Below are 20,440 nucleotides of genomic sequence, written 5' to 3' on the forward strand. Positions count from 1 at the left end.
GTCAGTCCTCACCCTGCCTGGCCATGCTGCTCTCAGGAAGTCCCTGCTGCTGCCTCTGCTGCTGGGCTCTCTGGGGAATACCTCGCCACACAGCGCTGTGCCACGCAGAGCAGAGCGGTGCCGAGCCCAGAGCCTGCACCCACGCTGTCACACAACGGCAGAGGTAAAGGGTCCAACGAGCATTACCACAGAGCAGGACACAAAGGCAGCATGGCAGAGGAGGACCCCCTCCGGCAGGCACACTGTGTGTGTTTTTAAGCATAATGTAAGTGTGTGAGCACATAATTAGTGTAGGTGTGCATGAAAGTATAAGCGTGTGTGTTTGAGTACCTGTGTGCTGTGTTTTATGTGATGTTCAGCATACTAAGGCCCCTCACAGCATCACACAGGCAGGCACCCAGATGGGGGTACGGAGAGTAGAGGGGAGGTCTACGACACACAGCTTTTCATTGATGCCGATAATACATAAATGCATGCACACATGGATGCTGCTCGTAAATAGACAAACACATACATCAATTTCCAAATCTAACGCATTTGAAATTCAAATGCCCGAGTCTCATTTCTCTCGCCATAATCTAAAAGGAGGACTGCGAGGAAAGAACAAATTATGTTTGGAATTTAAGATGATGTATTTGGTTTGTGGCGTGTTGTTGTTGTTTTTCCCCTCTCCTGTAAATCACACATGTGTGGAGGGACTGAGGCTGTATCCCAGGGCTTGTTGCTGGTGACAGGTTCAGTGTTTCAGGACTTCAATCCTTTTCAATGACACTTCTGAATTGAGAAGCAGAGGGAGAGAAAATAGGTTTCTGGTGTAGGTTGAATTAAAGAGGCTCTCTCTCCCTCTCTTTTTTCGGTGGCGTTTAAAATCAATTCATTCAGTGGACTGCTGACACAGCCAGGCCCAGAGAGCCTAGGATTTATGGCTCCCTCTAATGGGCATGCTCTGAACCAAAGCCCTGTCGTCAGCACAATCCAGCTAGCCGCCCGCCCGCCGCCTGCTCCCTCGCTCCTCACTTTTAAAGACGCAGGCACCCCCCTCCTCCTCTCCCCCCATCCCCTCCACTGTGGAGGAGCTCTTACAGCCATGCTAGGGGGCTGAGGAAAACACTGCCAGCGGTAACACAGGAGGAATTTTGAAAATCTGTGAAATCTAAAGTATTAATCACAAAGTAAGCTAATTACATGTGAGTGAGAGACCATGAGGACGATGGAGAGAAAGAAAGAGAGAGAATAGAACAGAGGAAGAGATACATAGAATACCGTACAATTACATTTTGAATTTAGAAATGTATTGGGTGTTTGCTTTGAAAGGACCATCATTTTACACAGTTTGAATGGCATTTTCTGATGAAAATTGATGCATTGTTATTGGTATATATATTTATAAGGTATATTTAGAGTTGAAAATAATTTCAAATGTAAAACCTTGTCCGCCAGGCTCTAATGTCAATAAGAAGCCCTCGGTGCTGTCTATCTACCAATTCCACAAGTGGTATTTCTTATGGAGTGGTCTATAATTTGGTTCTTTATCCATTAACTTGTCTGACTTGTGGGGTGTATGTGGTCGGTATATATTCATATATTCATAACCTAGTATAGTGTCAGAGTGTCAGAAACAATTTATGACTGAAGGAAAATGAGGATGCAAACACTAGCCCATGAGCCCAGCCAGTGGGAGATGTATAAAACAGATCATTGCCTGAATTGTGATGACTAGCACAAGTCATTCCCTCAACTCTGTCCATCATCAATCAACACAGTGTTACATCCAGGCGTGTGTGTGTCCATCCGTGTATGTGTGTCTCTGATAGAGAGAAGCACTGTATATAAAATAGAAAGAGATGGAGAATCAGAACCCAATAGAGAAAAGGAAGAGAGAGGTAGAAATAATATGAGATGTGAGTAAATGTGTTGATGTACAGTGGTGGTATCAGAGAAGAATAGATGGTGTTCTGCCGTGGGGCCTGAGGAGGAGAGAGTCCCTGTATAACCTACAAGTTCTCAATGTTTTCAATGTTCATCTGCCAGTACAGTGATACCAGCGAGAGAAATAACAACCTTCACAGCAGCCCCACAGCTCCTGATCCACATCTACCACTAGCTAACTTTCCTATGAGGTGAATGTATTATTGGCACTGAGTTACCCCTCATGTTACTCCTATTCCCCAGCTAACGCTACAGTTAGCCATAACTGACCATTTGGCCGGCTTCATTATGAAGCCATGCATGGAGAAGCCAGCTCAGTCTCTAGCCGTCACATTCAATTTGAAAATACAATTCACCCCCCAAATCCCCACCGTTTCTCCCTTAGTTATGTTCAACCTTTTCCTTGTTTCATAAAATATGATGTGATTAAAATAGATTACACACCTTGTTAGCGGAGCGTTTCATATTTGATACAGTGGAGCTTTGAGACAGCCAACCTCGTCCATGATTCAAAGCGATTGTGGCCTTGTTCTGTGGCTATTTGTTTAATAAGCCCTGCTACATCAGTGGACCTTTTAAGTGAACAGACTCCCCTGCAGCAAAGGCAAAGATCAATACCCACACCTGGGAAAAAATCACGGCCAAGGATTTTCTATCCAGGCTCCTTTTATACAGTGAAATAAGAGCAGGAAGATAATCACTGTGGCTGTAACAATCATAGCTGCGAAAACAGACAGAGGGGAACTGGCCTATTTGTGAATGAATCACACAGGTCAACCACGCAGAGTGAGATGTTGAGGAACGGTTAGACCACCACGGGCTAAATACCTCACACCAAGCCTAGCTAACGTTGAATGAGTTACTATGGGAGGCCTACTATATTATCTCTTGAAGGAATATTAGAAATACAAGGAGAAAGTCTTTGTGGCTAAATGAACTCATTGTTATCTCCATCTCCTCTGCCTGCTGATTGAAAGCTTCTAGTGTGATGGCTGATTGGAGAAGCCTTCCATTGTACCAACATAGCACACTGGGACTTCACATCCAGGAGTAATATTGAGTCATATTTTCTAGAAATGAGTGAAAAAAAGCTCTTCAGAGGTCTGCAGACACACAGAGAAGAACAAAGTGTGCAGGAGGGAAAAAATCTAATATTATATTCAATGACCTCTGTTCGACAGGGGGCGAGACTTGAGATTATATAAGAAAGTCTAACTAGAGGTAAATTAGAGCAAATTAGCACCATATTGGCTGTTTTAAGCAGAGGCAAATGAACAGGCACTAGAACTCCAGTGTTTATTTCATAAATCATTAGAATGTTGCACCTGTTGAGAATGAAAATAGATTAGGCTATTTGTTTAAAATCTTATAGCAAAACATTTGGGGAGCCTTTTTGTTTATACTTGTTTTGTTTTTTTATCAGCGTAAAGCTTCATTTTGGCTCCTGTTTCGTGTGTGAGCAGAGTTAGCAGCACTGTGTGAGGGCAGTCTGGGGGGAACAACACAACACCCACCAGCTAGCACAGGGGCACGGGAGGTCCATCATTACCACACCACACCGCTGATCACCGCAATAATATAGAACTATAACCAAGCAATTAGACTAATGGAAAAAAACACTCTTTATCCCAGTGTGATGTGGTGAGGTGCGATGGGCACACCTCTTGGGCCTCGCCAGTGGAGGCTAGAGGCTGGAGGTTGTGGAGTGGAAAGGAGGTAATGGCAGAGAGAGAAGAGAGAGAGAGAGGCGGGGGGTGAGGAGAGGAGGTAATGGCAGAGAGAGAGAGAGAGAGAGAGAGAGAGAGAGAGAGAGAGAGAGAGAGAGAGAGATAGGCAGGGGAGGTGAGGAGAGGAGGTTATGGCAGAGAGAGAGAGAGGCAGGGGAGGGGAGGAGAGAGAATGTAATGGCAGAGAGAGAGACAGGGGAGGGGAGGAGAGAGAATGTAATGGCAGAGAGAGAGAGAGAGACAGGGGAGGGGAGGAGAGAGAATGTAATGGCAGAGAGAGAGAGAGACAGGGGAGGGGAGGAGAGATAATGTAATGGCAGAGAGAGAGAGAGACAGGGGAGGGGAGGAGAGAGAATGTAATGGCAGAGAGATGAGAGAGACAGGGGAGGGGAGGAGAGGAGGTTATGGCAGAGAGAGAGAGAGATGCAGGGGAGGGGAGGAGAGGAGGTTATGGCAGAGAGAGAGAGAGGTAGGGGAGGGGAGGAGAGGAGGTTATGGCAGAGAGAGAGAGACAGGGGAGGGGAGGAGAGAGAATGTAATGGCAGAGAGAGAGAGAGACAGGGGAGGGGAGGAGAGAGAATGTAATGGCAGAGAGAGAGAGAGACAGGGGAGGGGAGGAGAGAGAATGTAATGGCAGAGAGAGAGAGAGACAGGGGAGGGGAGGAGAGAGGAGGCCCATTGATCCTCAATGCCACCTGCTGTATGGCTCCTGCGAGGCCAGCCAGGGGAGCAGGGAACACACACATGGGTACCTGCCTGGGCCACGGCCATATGGATGAAAGCCTTGTGGAGGAGCCGAGCTAGTCTTCCGCTATCTGACCACATCAGGTTGATTGACTGTCTTGAAGTTGGTGTTTTAATGACAGAGGATACACACATGCTGAGAAACAGGTACAGAGAGAACGAGTGTGGGTGTTTGTTTGCGTTTGTGTAATAGAGAGAGTATAAGAGTGTGTGTGTGTATGTGTTTGTGTGTGTGTGTGTGTGTGTGTGTGTGTGTGTGTGTAATAGAGAGACAGAGCAAGTGTGTGTGTGTGTTAGAGAGAGAGAGGTAGAGGGACGTACCTGCCCAGCTGGGGGTCTCCATGTACAGGTAACGCCGGACGGGCCAAAGCAGGGTGATTCACTCACTGCTGACACAGGTACTAACGAACCCTGTAGATACAAGGCAACACATCCTCAGTTTAGACAGGAGGACCAAGGCAGACAGTTGCATACATTTACATTTCTCAGACATTTTCAATGAGTCAAATGTTTATTTGTTTGCGCATGTCCCTGCCTGCCTGGTTGCGTGCATGTGTGTGTTGTTTCAGTGTTTAAGTACTCTCCTACTGTGAATGTTTCTGCTGAGCTGTGTATATGAGCAGTCCTCAGGTTGGCTGGGGCCCAGCAGCCCAGCCGGTGAACCACCAAGAAAGCTGCATTGATTTCATCCCCCCAGATATCCCATCTCGCTAAGCCCGCCTTCTCACCCCGCCCCCCTCCCAATTAAGCATTTGCAGGGAGCCATGCCAACACAATTTGTCATTTATCAAAAGTAATTAAAAGCAATTTCTTCTCTCTTGTTGATTGGGATTTGACTAATTGTTGAGACTGTACAAATGGGGATAAATAAAACAGGGAATGGATGAATTTTACATAAACTTGGAGGAAAGCATAAACGCTGTAAAATGAGTCCTCGACATCTGGCTGTGTGATTCCTCTCAACATGATTATGACTGCAAAAACTGAACCAGTTGTTCACACCTTTCTGATATACAACAACTCATAGCCAGTAAATAATATATTAGAAACAACATATTGACTAACTGACTTAAAGGGGTGTCAGAGTTCTGCTGCAAGGGGCTGGTAAGAACAACTATGGCTGGTTTTCTGTCAAGACGAGACATATCCCACTGGGCACAGACATCAATTCAACGTCTATTCCACGTTGGTTCAACATAATTTCATTAAAATGACGTGGAAACAATGTTGATTCAACCAGTGTGTGCCCAGTGGGATGTTTCCTCAGATGGACCAAAAAATATACTTAATTTGGTAAATATCAACATTTCAGCCCGATATTCATTAAAAAAACACAAGATGGCAGGCGATGCAACCTGGGGAGGGAAAAAAAAGTTGAACACCAAAGACCATTCAGCAGCAGAGGTTAGAGTTTGTCTGTTCAGTGAAACCAAGCAATACCATTTCAACATTATCGGTAACAACCCCTGAATGCACCATTACCTTCTATAAGAGCAGAATTAAATGTCAGAATTGATTTGGGGAGGGAGGGCTGAGATATAAGCGGGCAGCTATGGCGGCCATTTTGTTCCGGCACGGCCCTGTATTTGGTCTCCCTGGATCATTAGCAGACGAAGCAGAGAGAAGAGCTGGAAACACATGAAGGAGGTGTGGGCACCCGTCACAACTGTCTCCAGTGACAGAGGATGAAATAAAAAACAGGGAAGAGAAGAAGAGTGAGAGAATACAAAATGAAAAAGGAACCATGCTCGCAGAATGCCAGAGGAGTTGTTTAAATTTCCCACTGCTTTGTAAATAAGTTAGTTAGCTACACAAATACCTGGCTTTGTTCTGAGCGGATCACTTTTCTAACCAATGCTTCTTTCAGTGCCAACAAATGGAGCCGTTGCTTCAATGAGACGATTTGATTATCCCTTTGAAGGCTGCAGTTGGACAAGCAATTCTATCATTGCCTGGGAACACAGAAATAATTGGGCAACAGTGGGAAAAGTGTGATATTCACGCCTCTACTGAGACTGAACCATGCCTGGAATATCTAATGGAGCCTTTCACTCTCTCCTGTCTTGTTTAGATTCCCATTCATCATGAAAAACTTATGTTCCCTAACATGCATGGTTATTAATGTTCTAATTATGCTTCTCCGTCTAATCTTTTGCCTTGCAATTTGGGTGATATACTGTATGTGTGAACAACATGGCAGGTCCCATAGAAGTGAGAGCTGAATTAGGAATTGTTGTGCTATAAAGCACATTCTCTTGGGAGCCATCGGCGAGATAGAGAGAGCCTGTCATTGGTTGTCTATACATGGGGATTTATGTAAGCCCACTGAGCATGTGTGTGCATATGTGTTCTCCCTAAGTATGTCATGTATGCACAGGGCTGAATAATCAGTGGCTAATACAGTTACATACTAATATTATATAGCTAACAGCTCATTGCATTCCAACATGATTAGATGATTTAATCAAACCCCAAACTAGCCCCCTATCGCTTCCTCTGGTTCCTATTAAGTCGGCCCTGACAGCTTTAGAGGGGTGAAATAATTTGGGAGGTGTTGAAGATGCCTGTGAGAGCCTTGGGGAGCCCCTGCAGAGTGGCTGTGGAGGCCTTGTACTGCCTGCAGCCATGACTGTTCTTCAAGGCTTCTCCTCTGAGCATTTTTACAACAGCACAAATTAGGAGGAAGGAATGCCTCTGTCAGTGCAGCCCAGACAGACAACTTCGGCAGAAACTTGGATGACAATGAAGAAACGGAGGGCGTCATAAACTGCGGAAAATAAGCTCTCACTTTCAAACGTTTACGGCAGCTCAAATATCTAATGATACCTCTCATAGCTTTTAATCTTTAATGTGAAAAATTAATCATCCCATTCATTATTTTAATAGCTGTCATTTTTCTCTCCCTAAAGTGATGATTTATAACCATTAAGCCCCGCGTCAGCTTGTGTGAGAGGGATTTATAGTAATGTTTGCACCAGGTAGCCTCCAACCATATTTCATTACTCTGACAAGCCATTAAAATGCCCTGATGATTAAACAACAGCTCTGAGGTCAGTGTGTATGGCTGTTAACTTACACTGTATACTCCAGGCTGGGGATTGAGACAAACCCACAGCCTCTCTTCTCTCTCTCTCCCTCCAGACTGTGTGTGAATGTATGGATGTTATGGATCTCATTCTATTCAGTGGGGGGTGAGAGAGTCGCTACCACTGAGGGAGATCAGTATAAAGATACGCCAGAGATGCAAATGTATTGCTGTGATACTGGGAGACTACAGCCGTGGTGTTTTTTGCTAAAGAGGTTTTGCACCATGAATGACAATAGGTAGATATTTTAAAGGAACGGTGGAAGCAAAACATTGAGCAGTTTGTTTATCTGGTGATGGAGACAAGGTTGCGCTTTTGAGTGGCGTAGACCTAACTCGCCCATGTTGCTTGGGAAAAAGCAGCCCACAAAATGGATCCCCTTTGGATCTAGGAGGGGAGGGGATGGGAGGAGAGGAGAGGAGAGGATAGAACAGCAGTCTTTGTAGAGCTAGCTGGGGGAGGATTTACCTCCCCTACATGTACTATCATACATACACGTCTAATATCCAGGGTCCAGCGGTCACAATTGATCACCGATGCTGTGTCTGACACTGACTGACAGTGGCTGTAATTGCTATGTTTGCTTTGGGAGTAGAGCAGGGGAACGGAGCAGGGCTGAGCGGTCCAAACACACTGGGCTCCCTCCTCACTGCATTACTACAACCCAAAACCCCAGTAGCCCCACTCTGGACATTACATCATAGATTGGACTACACATGGCTGAGGACAAGGGGAAGGAGTCTGATACTGGATGTGTGAAAAGAATACAAGGACATTGTCAAAACTTTGGTTGTGATGTTGGATGACTCCATTTTTGATACACGTTTATCTAACAAAATCTCATATTGTACATTTTTTTTTATCAGATGCCATTTAAAATCCTGTGTTGATATCTTTATGTCTAGGCTACATACATAGCAGTCATGTTTTCAGAGAATAATTTTTGTCTATCAGTTCTCTCATTTAATGTCTGTGGTACATGTGCTGTACGTCTAGCTCTCTAGATCCCTTTACAGCAGTGGTATTCAAAGTCGGGGTCGCTGGGGAACTGCAGTGGGGTCACCCAAAAAAACCCATTATTTAATGGGAAAATATACAAATGTTTATTGAGAACGATAATTTCGAAAAATACAATTTTATAGAGTAAATGTTTTTATTGGTTTCTTTTCATTTTGATAAGAGATTAACATGTAATGAATTGAAGGTTATTTGTTGATGTAAAAATATTTTATGGTTTTATCATTAGATTTGGCGTGGGGTGGGGTCGTGAGAAATTCTTGCAAAAAAGTTTGAATATCACTGGTTTGCAGCCTATAGCATAGTATACATGTAGAAGAGAATATATCAGCTCCTCTCAAACGAGTTAGAGAAAAATACTGTTGTTTTGTCCCTAATGAATAGCAGAGAATTGCATCTAATTTGTAATGGTTAATTACCACTGCAAATTCAACAGTGGTAAACAATGAAAAATGTACTGTAAAGCAGTTTAGAAGGCTGCCAAGATTCCACTCAAACAAGTCAGTGATTAAAAATACATGTCAAAATAATATTTGTGTGAGAACAAGTTCTCCCAAATTCTTCTTGAAATTCTAATGTTCCCGGCAATGACTTCAAAGGGGAAATTAAATATTAAGGCTATTATCTAAGACTCTCTTAATGTTATTTAAGGTTAGGTTATTTATATAATGCCGACCTTCACAACAATTGTATGTAATTAGAGTCCAATTTTGGAGGAGGAACATGATCAAGGGGGAACTGATCCGGTATGTAGCTTCACAACCTATGTGACATCCTCCATTAATTTCATACTCTTTTGTTGACGACATTATGCATAGAATGTTCTGCATACGATATGTAATCTGTAACATCCTGCATTTCTCTGATACTTGCGGTCTCTATCTGGCATGATATTCACAGACTAGGCCTGGTGCACCAACTTCATAATGATTACTTTCACCTTGTAGCTGGAGATTTGCTGTTTTGAATGTAAAATATCATTCCAGCACCAGATTCCAGCACCAGATACCATAACCTCAATCACTACTGTTTACCCAACTGTAAAATGGTAAATATCGAAGCATTTGAGCGAGGTTAGTGTAGCCAGAAAGCGAGTTGAAAGCCTGGGCTCTGATAAATTTGTCTGAAAAATGCTCCTGGAGTATTTGTTGTCGACTGTGCATCAGTGAGGAGCTGGCCTGGGATTTGAGTCTTGCTGAAGCCAAGCAAAGCATGCCAGATCACTAATTGCACAATTTAAAACCAAAGTCCCTGGCAGCTTGTCGTTTGCAACAGAGGGAAGAGCCATTGCTTAATCAGTGAGCTCAACACAGACCTACACAGCTCTCTGTTGAGATACTAGAGATGTATGATGGAGAGTCCCTCCAAGCTCTGAGTCAATACCAAGAGCTAAGACAATATATATACAGTAACTGGTGTCAACTCCTTAATGATGCCCTGGTGTCAACTCCATAACGACAGCCTAAAACGTACTTCTATGTGGTTATGGCTGTAGAATGACTGAGATGATGCACATGAATCGATAGCAGCTAATCAGGTTGGCATCAGGTGATTGGCTGAGTGTTCATTAAGGGTTGTTATGGAAACTGGTAATCACCTGAAGGTAGAAAGTAATGATTTTCATAACCCTCTAAATACTGTATATGGTTTATGAGCTCATAGGAGTCATAATCCGATCAGAATAATGATGTAGTTATTTTTCGTAACGGACATAGACATTGATCATTTCTGAGGTGGTGAGATCTAAAACTCTGTCTAGGGCCTTACCAAAATCAGTACTGGCGGTTTCCAGTTAGGCCACAATAAAATATGTGTTGCACTATACAAATGCTTTTTTGGATTAATTTGATCCATAAAACAACATTTTGGGGATAACAGTTTAAATATGCTTCTTTGCCGCTTTCTTCAACAGGGCCCCTGGAGTTAAATGAATTCCAGTAAGCCAAACACATATACTTCTCTGTAAGAATGCTTAGAAGTCTGTAAATCTAAGTGCTAAAACGCATTACTGTGGTACACTGTTCCTGCAACTTCACTGTTGAGACAAACTGTTAACACTTGTAGCAACACCGGCTAGTGGAGTTGAAAGTGTTCTGGCGGTGAGGACATTAGCTAGCTGTGAAAGAGAGAGTGACAGGCCAGCCAAGGCACACACTACTCTCCATGAGAAGAGTTTAACTAGCACTAGTAAGGCTACTCCACTGGCCCTATAGAGGCAGACATACTGCCACTCTGTTGTTCAGATGGACTTCTGCTCTGCTCTGAGCTGGGCCTAACGACATAACACACTCCATCAGCGACAGAGCTGGAGAAACACTGTCCCTCATGCATCACACATACGCAGCATGCGTGCACACCCTCACACAAGCACACACACACACAGCCTCACGCACAGAAAAACAGCCCCGCAGTCAATTTCTCAGTGAAGCAACATCCGTCTCATTTTCACCCTGTCTCTCTCTCTCTCTCTCTCTCTCTCTCTCTCTCTCTCTCTCTCTCTCTCTCTCTCTCTCTCTCTCGCTCTCTCTCGCTCTCTCCCTCTCTCTCAACAAGAGTGATGCAGCACTGAGGGCCTTGAATTAAAAAGCCAATATGTAAAACTATAGAGGGATGCCATTTTGAAAAAGTGTTTCATCAATGGAAATCATATTAACATGATAAAGGGCAGATTGGGAGGCGAGGGGCATTGATTCAGATGACGCTCCTCCAGTCCACGCCACCATGTCCACTTCAGACATGTTAATGAATCACAACATAACGGAGGGAGGGAGAGAGAGAGAGAGAGAGAGAGAGGGAGGGAGACAGAGAGAGAGAGAGAGAGAGAGAGAGAGAGAGAGAGAGAGAGAGAGAGAGAGAGAGAGAGAAGGGTGGGGTCATAGGAGCAGAGGAAGAGAGGGGAGGTGGAGAGGTATGTAGCATCACTTAGGTAGGGGGCATTTCTGGACACTGGGTTTGGTGTTAGGCAGTCAGGGGAGAGGGCTGCTGACATGGCCGTTCTGAGTGAACTGAACCAAAGTCTGGTGTAAAGAGGTGTGGCTGTGGCAGAGGACTACACACAGGCTGCCTGGGGGAGCCAGCATCCAAGGGTTCACATACACACACATCGCTGCCAGGCCAAACAGGTGAATTACTTATCAGAGAACACACGGTAGACAGAGAGAGAGAGAGAGAGAGAGAGAGAGAGAGAGAGAGAGAGAGAGAGAGAGAGAGAGAGAGAGAGAGAGAGAGATAGAGAGAGAGAGGCCACAACACACAGACAGCTGGGTCATTATCAACTCACCTTCAATTAACTGTCCTTGGCACACAGCACTCCAACCAGCCATGAGACATATTAATACCAAATAAACCCATTCAAATAAAACTGTGTCAACATAAAACACATTCTTCATCAAAGGACGGAACAGAAGAAGAAGAAGAAAGAGATCTCGAAAAGGAGTGCTGGGAGAGGAGGAGGCCTCCTTCGGAGTGTGATGGCGCAGCACCTTTGTTAAATATGAATAATTAAGTGGGAAAATGAAAGTGTTTCATCTTCATTAGGATCAGAAAATAGGACTATGATACATAATTGAGAGTAGTTCCACTTTAATAGAATGAACAGAAGTCATTTGGTATTGGAATGTGCAGGGGTGATTTAGCCAAAAGAAAGTGTATTATTAGGTTTAATAGAATACCTACACATGATCAATGCCATGAGTGGAGCTGGTAGTTTGTCTCGGCTTCTCCAGATGATTAGCGTAATAGAATAATGGCCTGATGAATTCACATTGCTCCGGCATTGATTACAGAGAGTGCCACACATTTTTCATGACGAGTGCAGCTAATACATGTGACATAACTGCTGCATGACACATTATGCAGGATCAAATCAAATCAAATCAAATCAAATTTTATTGGTCTGCATGACACATTATGCAGGATCAAATCAAATCAAATCAAATCAAATTTTATTGGTCACATGCGCCGAATACAACAGGTGCAGACATTACAGTGAAATGCTTACTTGCAGACTGACTTTGCATTGGTTGGAACATGCTCTGCCAAATCAGGATTAGGGCAGCAGGTACCCTAGCGGTTAGAGTGTTGGGCTAATAACCGAAAAGTCAATGGTTTGAATACCCGAGCTGACAAAGTGAAAAATCTGTCGCTGTACCCTTGAGCAAGGCACTTAAACATAATTGCTCCAGGGGCGCCGTACAACTATGGCTTACCCTGTAAAAACAACACATTTCACTGCACCTACGTATCTGGTGTATGTGACAATAATATACACTACCGTTCAAAAGTTTGGGGTCACTTAGAAATGTCCTTGTTTTCCATGAAAACATACATGAAATGAGTTTGAATAGGAAATATAGCAAAATGCATAGGAAATGTAGTCATTGACAAGGTTAGAAATAATTATTTTTAATTGAAATAATAATTGTGTCCTTCAAACTTTGCTTTCGTCAAAGAATACTCCATTTGCAGCAATTACAGCCTTGCAGACCTTTGGCATTCTAGTTCTCAATTTGTTGAGGTAATCTGAAGAGATTTCACCCAATGCTTCCTGAAGCACCTCCCACAAGTGGATTGGCTTGATGGGCACTTCTTACTTCCCACAACAGCTCAATAGGGTTGAGATCCGGTGACTGTGCTGGCCACTCCATTATAGACAGAATACCAGCTGACTGCTTCTTCCCTAAATAGTTCTTGCATAGTTTGGAGCTGTGCTTTGGGTCATTGTCCTGTTGTAGGAGGAAATTGGCTCCAATCAAGCGCCGTCCACAGGGTATGGCATGGAGTTGCAAAATGGAGTGATAGCCTTCCTTCTTCAAGATCCCTTTTACCCTGTACAAATCTCCCACTTTACCACCACCAAAGCACCCCCAGACCATCACATTGCCTCCACCATGCTTGACAGATGGCATCAAGCACTCCTCCAGCATCTTTACATTTGGTCTGCGTCTCACAAATGTTCTTCTTTGTGATCTGAACACCTCAAACTTTGATTCGTCTGTCCATAACACTTTTTTTCCAATCTTCCTCTGTCCAGAGTCTGTGTTCTTTTGCCCATCTTAATCTTTTCTTTTTATTGGCCAGTCTGAGATATGGCTTTCTCTTTGCAACTCTGCCTAGAAGGTCAGCATCCCAGAGTCGCCTCTTCACTGTTGACGTTGAGACTGGTGTTTTGCAGTTACTATTTAATGAAGCTGCCAGTTGAGGACCTGTGAGGTGTCTGTTTCTCAAACTAGACACTCTAATGTATTTGTCCTCTTGCTCAGTTGTGCACCGAGGCCTCCCACTCCTCTTTCTATTCTGGTTAGAGCCAGTTTGCGCTGTTCTGTGAAGGGAGTAGTACACAGCGTTGTGTACGAGATCTTCAGTTTCTTGGCAATTTCTCGCGTGGAATAGCCTTAATTTCTCAGAACAAGAATAGACTGACGAGTTTCAGAAGAAAGTTACTTGTTTCTGGCCATTTTGAGCCTGTAATCGAACCCACAATTGCTGATGCTCCAGATACTCAACTAGTCTCAAGAAGGCCAGTTTTATTGCTTCTTTAATCAACACAACAGTTTTCAGCTGTACTAACATAACTGCAAAAGGGTTTTCTAATGATCAATTAGCCTTTTAAAATGATAAACTTGGATTAGCAAACACAACGTGCCATTGGAACACAGGACTGATGGTTGCTGATAATGGGCCTCTGTACGCTTATGTAGATATTCCATAAAAAATCTGCCGTTTCCAGCTACAATAGCCATTTACAACATTAACAATGTCTACACTGTATTTATGATAAATTTTATGTTATTTTAATGGACAATAAAATTGCTTTTCTTTCGAAAACAAGGCATTTCTAAGTGACCCCAAAATTTTGAACGGTAGTGTATTTTTTATTTTTTTAATGTAATGGTCTGGCCCAGTGAGACTGAGGATTATGCTAAATTGCACTAAGTGCTGCGGTGGTGCACAGTGGAACAAACATCTAGCATACAGCTGCTGTGCTGCTATAGCTTGGACGGATATTCAGGACCTTCCAGGAAAACATTCAAGACTTTAACTCCAGTAGCAATGTGACCCCTGAGGTGTGCTGTACACAAACAACACAGCCATTTTATAAACATGAACCCATGACAGCATACTGCCAGTCAGTCCATATTCAGGGGATGGCTGTCTAGCAGAAAGAGAAGGGTCTTTATCTCTTCAAAGGCGACCGTCCCTCCGGCGTCTCTGGGTTTCCGTGACTGGTGCTCCGCTACCTCGCTCCCTCGCACGCCCCTCTTTTGCTGCATTTGTCCAATCTTGGAAAGCCCAGAGTCAGGAAACACAAGGTCTTTTCAAAGTTAGTCAACAGGCCTTTGATGGCCAGCCAACGGAGTCAGCAACCCTGTGACAAGGTGCCGGGCCATTATCATTCAATAGACAGGCAGGATTTTGCATATTTAACAGGAAATTTCACTTTGCTTTTTTGACACGGGGCATTATGCAGGGTCTCTGTACATTAAACCCATCAGCACCTTGCCAATTTGTTGTTTGGGTTTTTTCATTTAGGTGGAAAAATGCATTTTTGTTTGTGCTATGCACAGTACATTCAAAACATGCAGGGAAATAAAATGGTTTGTCTGTTTGTTGACAAGTAAATTGGACAAACGGTTTAAGTTAAATGTTTTCTTTCTTTTCTCATATTTTGCTATGAACCTCATAAAGAAAGAACATAAAACTGTCCCATTCTATTATCTTCTATACTAGTGGAACCAATATAGGTAGAACATTGAATTCAGACAAAGGCATATTATTAGCTTGGTCAGTGTCAAGAGAAGCAGCAGGTCTGTAAAGATCCATGTCTGACATTCTGATAGGGACACCTCACCCCACCACCACAGTGTCTCCATGTCCATTCTGATAGGGACACCTCACCCCACCACCACAGTGTCTCCATGTCCATTCTGATAGGGACACCTCACCTCATCACCACTGTGTCTCCATGTCCATTCTGATAGGGACACCTCACCTCATCACCACAGTGTCTCCATGTCCATTCTGATAGGGACACCTCACCTCATCACCACTGTGTCTCCATGTCCATTCTGATAGGGACACCTCACCCCACCACCACAGTGTCTCCATGTCCATTCTGATAGGGACACCTCACCTAATCACCACTGTGTCTCCATGTCCATTCTGATAGGGACACCTCACCCCACCACCACAGTGTCTCCATGTCCATTCTGATAGGGACACCTCACCTCATCACCACTGTGTCTCCATGTCCATTCTGATAGGGACACCTCACCTCATCACCACAGTGTCTCCATGTCCATTCTGATAGGGACACCTCACCTCATCACCACTGTGTCTCCATGTCCATTCTGATAGGGACACTCACCCCACCACCACAGTGTCTCCATGTCCATTCTGAAAGGGACACCTCACCCCACCACCACAGTGTCTCCATGTCCATTCTGATAGGGACACCTCACCTCATCACCACTGTGTCTCCATGTCCATTCTGATAGGGACACCTCACCTCATCACCACAGTGTCTCCATGTCCATTCTGATAGGGACACCTCACCTCATCACCACAGTGTCCCCATGTCCATTCTGATAGGGACACCTCACCTCATCACCACAGTGTCTCCATGTCCATTCTGATAGGGACACCTCACCTCATCACCACAGTGTCTCCATGTCCATTCTGATAGGTACACCTCACCTCACCATACACAGTTCCAACAGTCCACATACAGTTACAACTTGCACTTCATACTTGTATTAACAGTATATTTTGAATGTACTGAATGCACAGTACATTCTCCTATTGCTCTGATGGCTGACTAGTGCTGGAGCTGCTGCTGTTGGGACTGTGGTGGTTGGGGACTGTTCCTGTTCAGAGGATTCCACAGTGGAGCAGCCACCCCTAATGAGTGACAGGTGTTCCCCTTTCTCTCCCCCCTCTGTGGGCTGGCACCCCTTCGTCCCCTACCTCCCTCCAATCCCTTGGCAAGGGCAGCCCATGCAGCGCCCCCAGCAGCCCCCAGGAGGGCAGCTCCAGAGGACCAGAGTCCCACGGTGAGCTGCTAATGATCCATATGATGGCCAGGGCCAGACATTGTTTAGGCTACATTACCTAGAGAGGGCCAAACAACCATTTGCAATGTCACTTGATAATGGCCCAAAAAGCATTCTTCACAAGGGTAATTAATTTGCCTCTGCGTCGGGGCACTTCGTCTCTCTCCACATCTCTCTTTCTGCCCTCCTATACTCCCCAAAAGATTTCCAATTGCTTGCAGACAATGGTTTCAGAAGGCAATAAAAGGCCATTGATCTATTTGAAAATACCTGTCCCCATGCTGCGAATTGCATCTTGCTGTGTTGCGTTAAGCAATTCCACATTTTAATGGGCAGACTATTGATGGCTGATGCCAAAAGAGTATGGTATTGACGCACTCAAACGTATCCACAATGAGGTCTAGGGGGGATAGCACCAGCTCAGCACAATAAAGAAAGAAAGGGGCATCAAACTGAAAAAGAAGAGTTGCATAATGTTGCAGAGTTCTCATAAAAAGTAACTGTAATGTGTGCCTGGCGATTTACTTTCATAATCGATGGTAGATCCAAAAGTATGCAGCAGAGCTGCTGCCAATAAACATGTTGAATCCATACCGGTTGGGCCAGACTACATAGTAATTGCCAATTAGGAACATGTGCATTATTATATGTAATTAGGTGTTGATTAAAATTGGAATATTGCTTGCAACAGCTCCAATGAGAATGATAATAGCTGACTTATGTCCACTTTCATTACCCAGACAACATCAGGAGCACAACCAGATCAAGACAAGACTTCTGCTCATTTCTGCAGTTCCTTTGCACGTTATACTGTGCATGTAAAAAAGGAATGATCTTTGGATGAGATAGAGACAAGAAGAGAGACAAGACAAATGTTTGTGCTTACATCAAATGTCTTCAGACGAGAGACAACCCAACCACACCAATAAAGCGATCAATGCTAACTTAATCTCTCCCACCACAGTGGCACCCGCTTGCTGTTTCTCAGAGCCAAAACGAAAGAGGAAAGTTACCCAGAAAGACTTAAATAAATCAACTTCAATTTCTTGCCACTAAGGCAGACTTCACAGACACGCTCCAAACATCTATGCTGTATAAATGATGCACAAAAACAACAGTTTGTATGCTATGTATTCAACAATGCTGTATAGAAACAGACAAGGTCCTAAACTGAGAGGATGACCTAACAAAGTCGTTTAATAGAGTGTGTGAGTGTGTGTGTGTGTGTGTGTATGACTCATCTGTGCCAGGGTCAGTGTGAATGCCCACTGGTTGTGCCAGGGTGCACAGGGCAGGCTGGGAGTGGAGCAGAGCAGAGCCGGCCCAGTCAAAGGTGCTTTGGGGGATAAGCCGGGTGCCCTGTCTCAAATGGGGACACTTCACTGGGTAAAGCCTGCCTTACAAAGAACACTTGTTCCCCACTGTGAATCTTCATACCTCCATCCAAGCAGAACTAAGGGTGCTGCTCACCAAGATACAAAAGGGACAAACTCACACACATGCACTCTCGAACACATCCAAACACACACACACACATGCGCATGCACACACACACACACATGCATGCAGTCGGGCACATGCATACACAGTCACACACACACATTCATACAGTCGGACACACACACACAGACAGGCACAAGACTGCTCCCTCCTGTCCTCACCCTGTGGCTGCACAGTGTTGCGTGCTCATCACAAAGAGACAAAGTGAGGTTGGATATCATCCATCTACAGTTATAATTTCACTAATGCTCACTCAAATGTCAATGCCTTGAATGACAAAGGATTCTTAATCCTTCATACAAATGTACAGCCCAAAGGCTGTGGGATAGGTAGCGTGTGAGGCCTCTATGGAGGGCTGCATGACGGAGCATATATTACAGATGTCTGGTGTCTGGGCTTTATGGCAGGCTTCTAAAGGACCCAGCTGATATTTAAAACAATGGGCAGAGTGAAAGTCCAACAGTGATGAAGTGGCACTTTGTATTGTCCTTGGGAGAAACATACAGCTGTGAACCCTCAACTGCACATAGAGAGACTGTGTTGATACTTTACACAATGTGTAAACAGTTAGAACTTATTTAGGTGATTAGAGAATGACTGTCTATCATCCCATCTCCACATGAAGTTACTGTACATCATTAGGACAGGTTAAGGGAGTCAGTAGTAGGTTAGGAACTTGGTAGGCTGACACACAAAGTACACACACACACACACACACACACACACACACACACACACAGGGACCACTCCTCCCCTCTAGCATTAGCCCCTCATCAGAAGGGATAGCTCCTGCAGTTTCGGCACCAATTTGACTGCATGTCATAATCAAATCCCTTTAAAATGGGAACAATTCAGCTATTGCCCGGCATAATCAAATTAGCCCAAGTCTTTTTGGATTTTCAATTATCTCCAGTCGGAAGAGCACTTTATCCGGAGTTCTGGCTCTGCTCTGCACGGTGACGGGGGCTGACAGCAGCATCCTCACAATTACAGGGAGTCCAGGCTAATGTGATGACAAGCTCGCCTGCCTCCATTACTTAACCTTTCATTTGTGCCGGGGCTCCTCTGCGACCCCTCCACCGCCATCATCAGACAGAGCCCGACGCCAGGCCCACTGGGCTGGCCAGCCCAAAGCAAACCTCTCCGCTAGGCTAGCCCTGCTCCTCCAGGCTCGCCGACTGTGTTGTGTTTACTGCAGCACTGCAACAACAGGAGAGTCCAGAGAAAGAAGGCACAACCCTGATCCTTTGGAGTAGAAACTACTCATAGTCTTCTAAAACTTCACTACTGAGAATTTATGAGTTTCACTAGTGTTGAACGCTTCTCAGTATCAGAAGTGACATTTAGATATTTTAAGGAAAGACAGAGGAATATCTGCAATGGTATATGACTAATACTAGCTACCTACTAAGTAGCTTGAAACAATGCTGACCTCTTCCTTGTGCGAATTATTATAGTTTAATTCAACACTAATCCAACCCAGGGACTACAGATGAAAATCTAGCTAGTACATGATCCCTGACAAATAAAAAAATAAAAAAATAAGTGTTTTCACTTAATTCAACACTGTGTATTAATAATATTGTTTTTAAATTTGTAACACTCATAATAATCTCAATGTGATTGAATGAGTGATTTGCATTCAAATCATACTTCCTTGTTTGAACGGTTCTCTGTGTGTTGAAGAGCAGATGTTCTGGGGGTAGCAGGGAAAAGCTTGAGCGCCAAATAAATGAATAAATACATTTTTTATCCATCAGCCAAAAGAGGGAAATAAACAAATGTAAGGATGAGGAGTATGACAGAACGAGAACAAAAAAAGCTATATTGTCCTGTTTCAAACAAGTGGAGAGAGAAGTGAGAATTAGCCGGTAATTAATTTGTCAGTCTGTATCTCAAAGCCATGTGTGTTCTTCTTAAGATTAAGAGGGGTTTTTAATAAACAGGGATTCTGCCTATTTCCTCCTGAAACAATTAGGTGGGTGTTTATTCAGTGGAAAGCTAAGGACGTGTTGCTGATGCAGGCATTGTTTGGGGAAGTCACTCACTGCATTGTTTACTGTTAATTTCCTCAGATGATAGAGGAGCATTTAGTATTATTCTGTTCGTAGATCCGAGGCACACATTTTGTATGATATGTTACGAATTACAATTCGTATTATATGTTATAAATTTGCTAAATGTACAATATGTTACAATTTAGCAAAACTTACTATATGTTATGAATTTGCAAAACGTATGATACAGTATGTTACGAATTCTAGCTAGGTGCCTAGGAGGTTAACGTTAGCTAGCTGGCTAATGTTAGCTAGGCTAGGGGTTAAGGTTAGGGGTATGGTTAAGATTAGGGTTAAGTTTAGGAGTTAAGTTAAAGGGTTAGGGGAAG

General features: G+C 44.0%; 1 long non-coding RNA gene across 4 annotated transcripts in view; it reads right to left on the reverse strand.

Moving 5' to 3' along the window:
• LOC121561217 overlaps positions 1-20,440 on the reverse strand; it is a 314,427-nt gene that overhangs the window by 163,872 nt on the left and 130,115 nt on the right. For all 4 annotated transcript variants that reach the window (XR_006658685.1, XR_006658684.1, XR_006658683.1 and 1 more), the window contains one exon: positions 4,722-4,811. This is a non-coding gene — a long non-coding RNA (uncharacterized LOC121561217). The remainder of the gene's footprint in view (positions 1-4,721; positions 4,812-20,440) is intronic.

The sequence above is a fragment of the Coregonus clupeaformis genome, unplaced genomic scaffold (genome assembly GCF_020615455.1).
Source record: "Coregonus clupeaformis isolate EN_2021a unplaced genomic scaffold, ASM2061545v1 scaf0451, whole genome shotgun sequence".
NCBI lineage: Eukaryota > Metazoa > Chordata > Actinopteri > Salmoniformes > Salmonidae > Coregonus > Coregonus clupeaformis.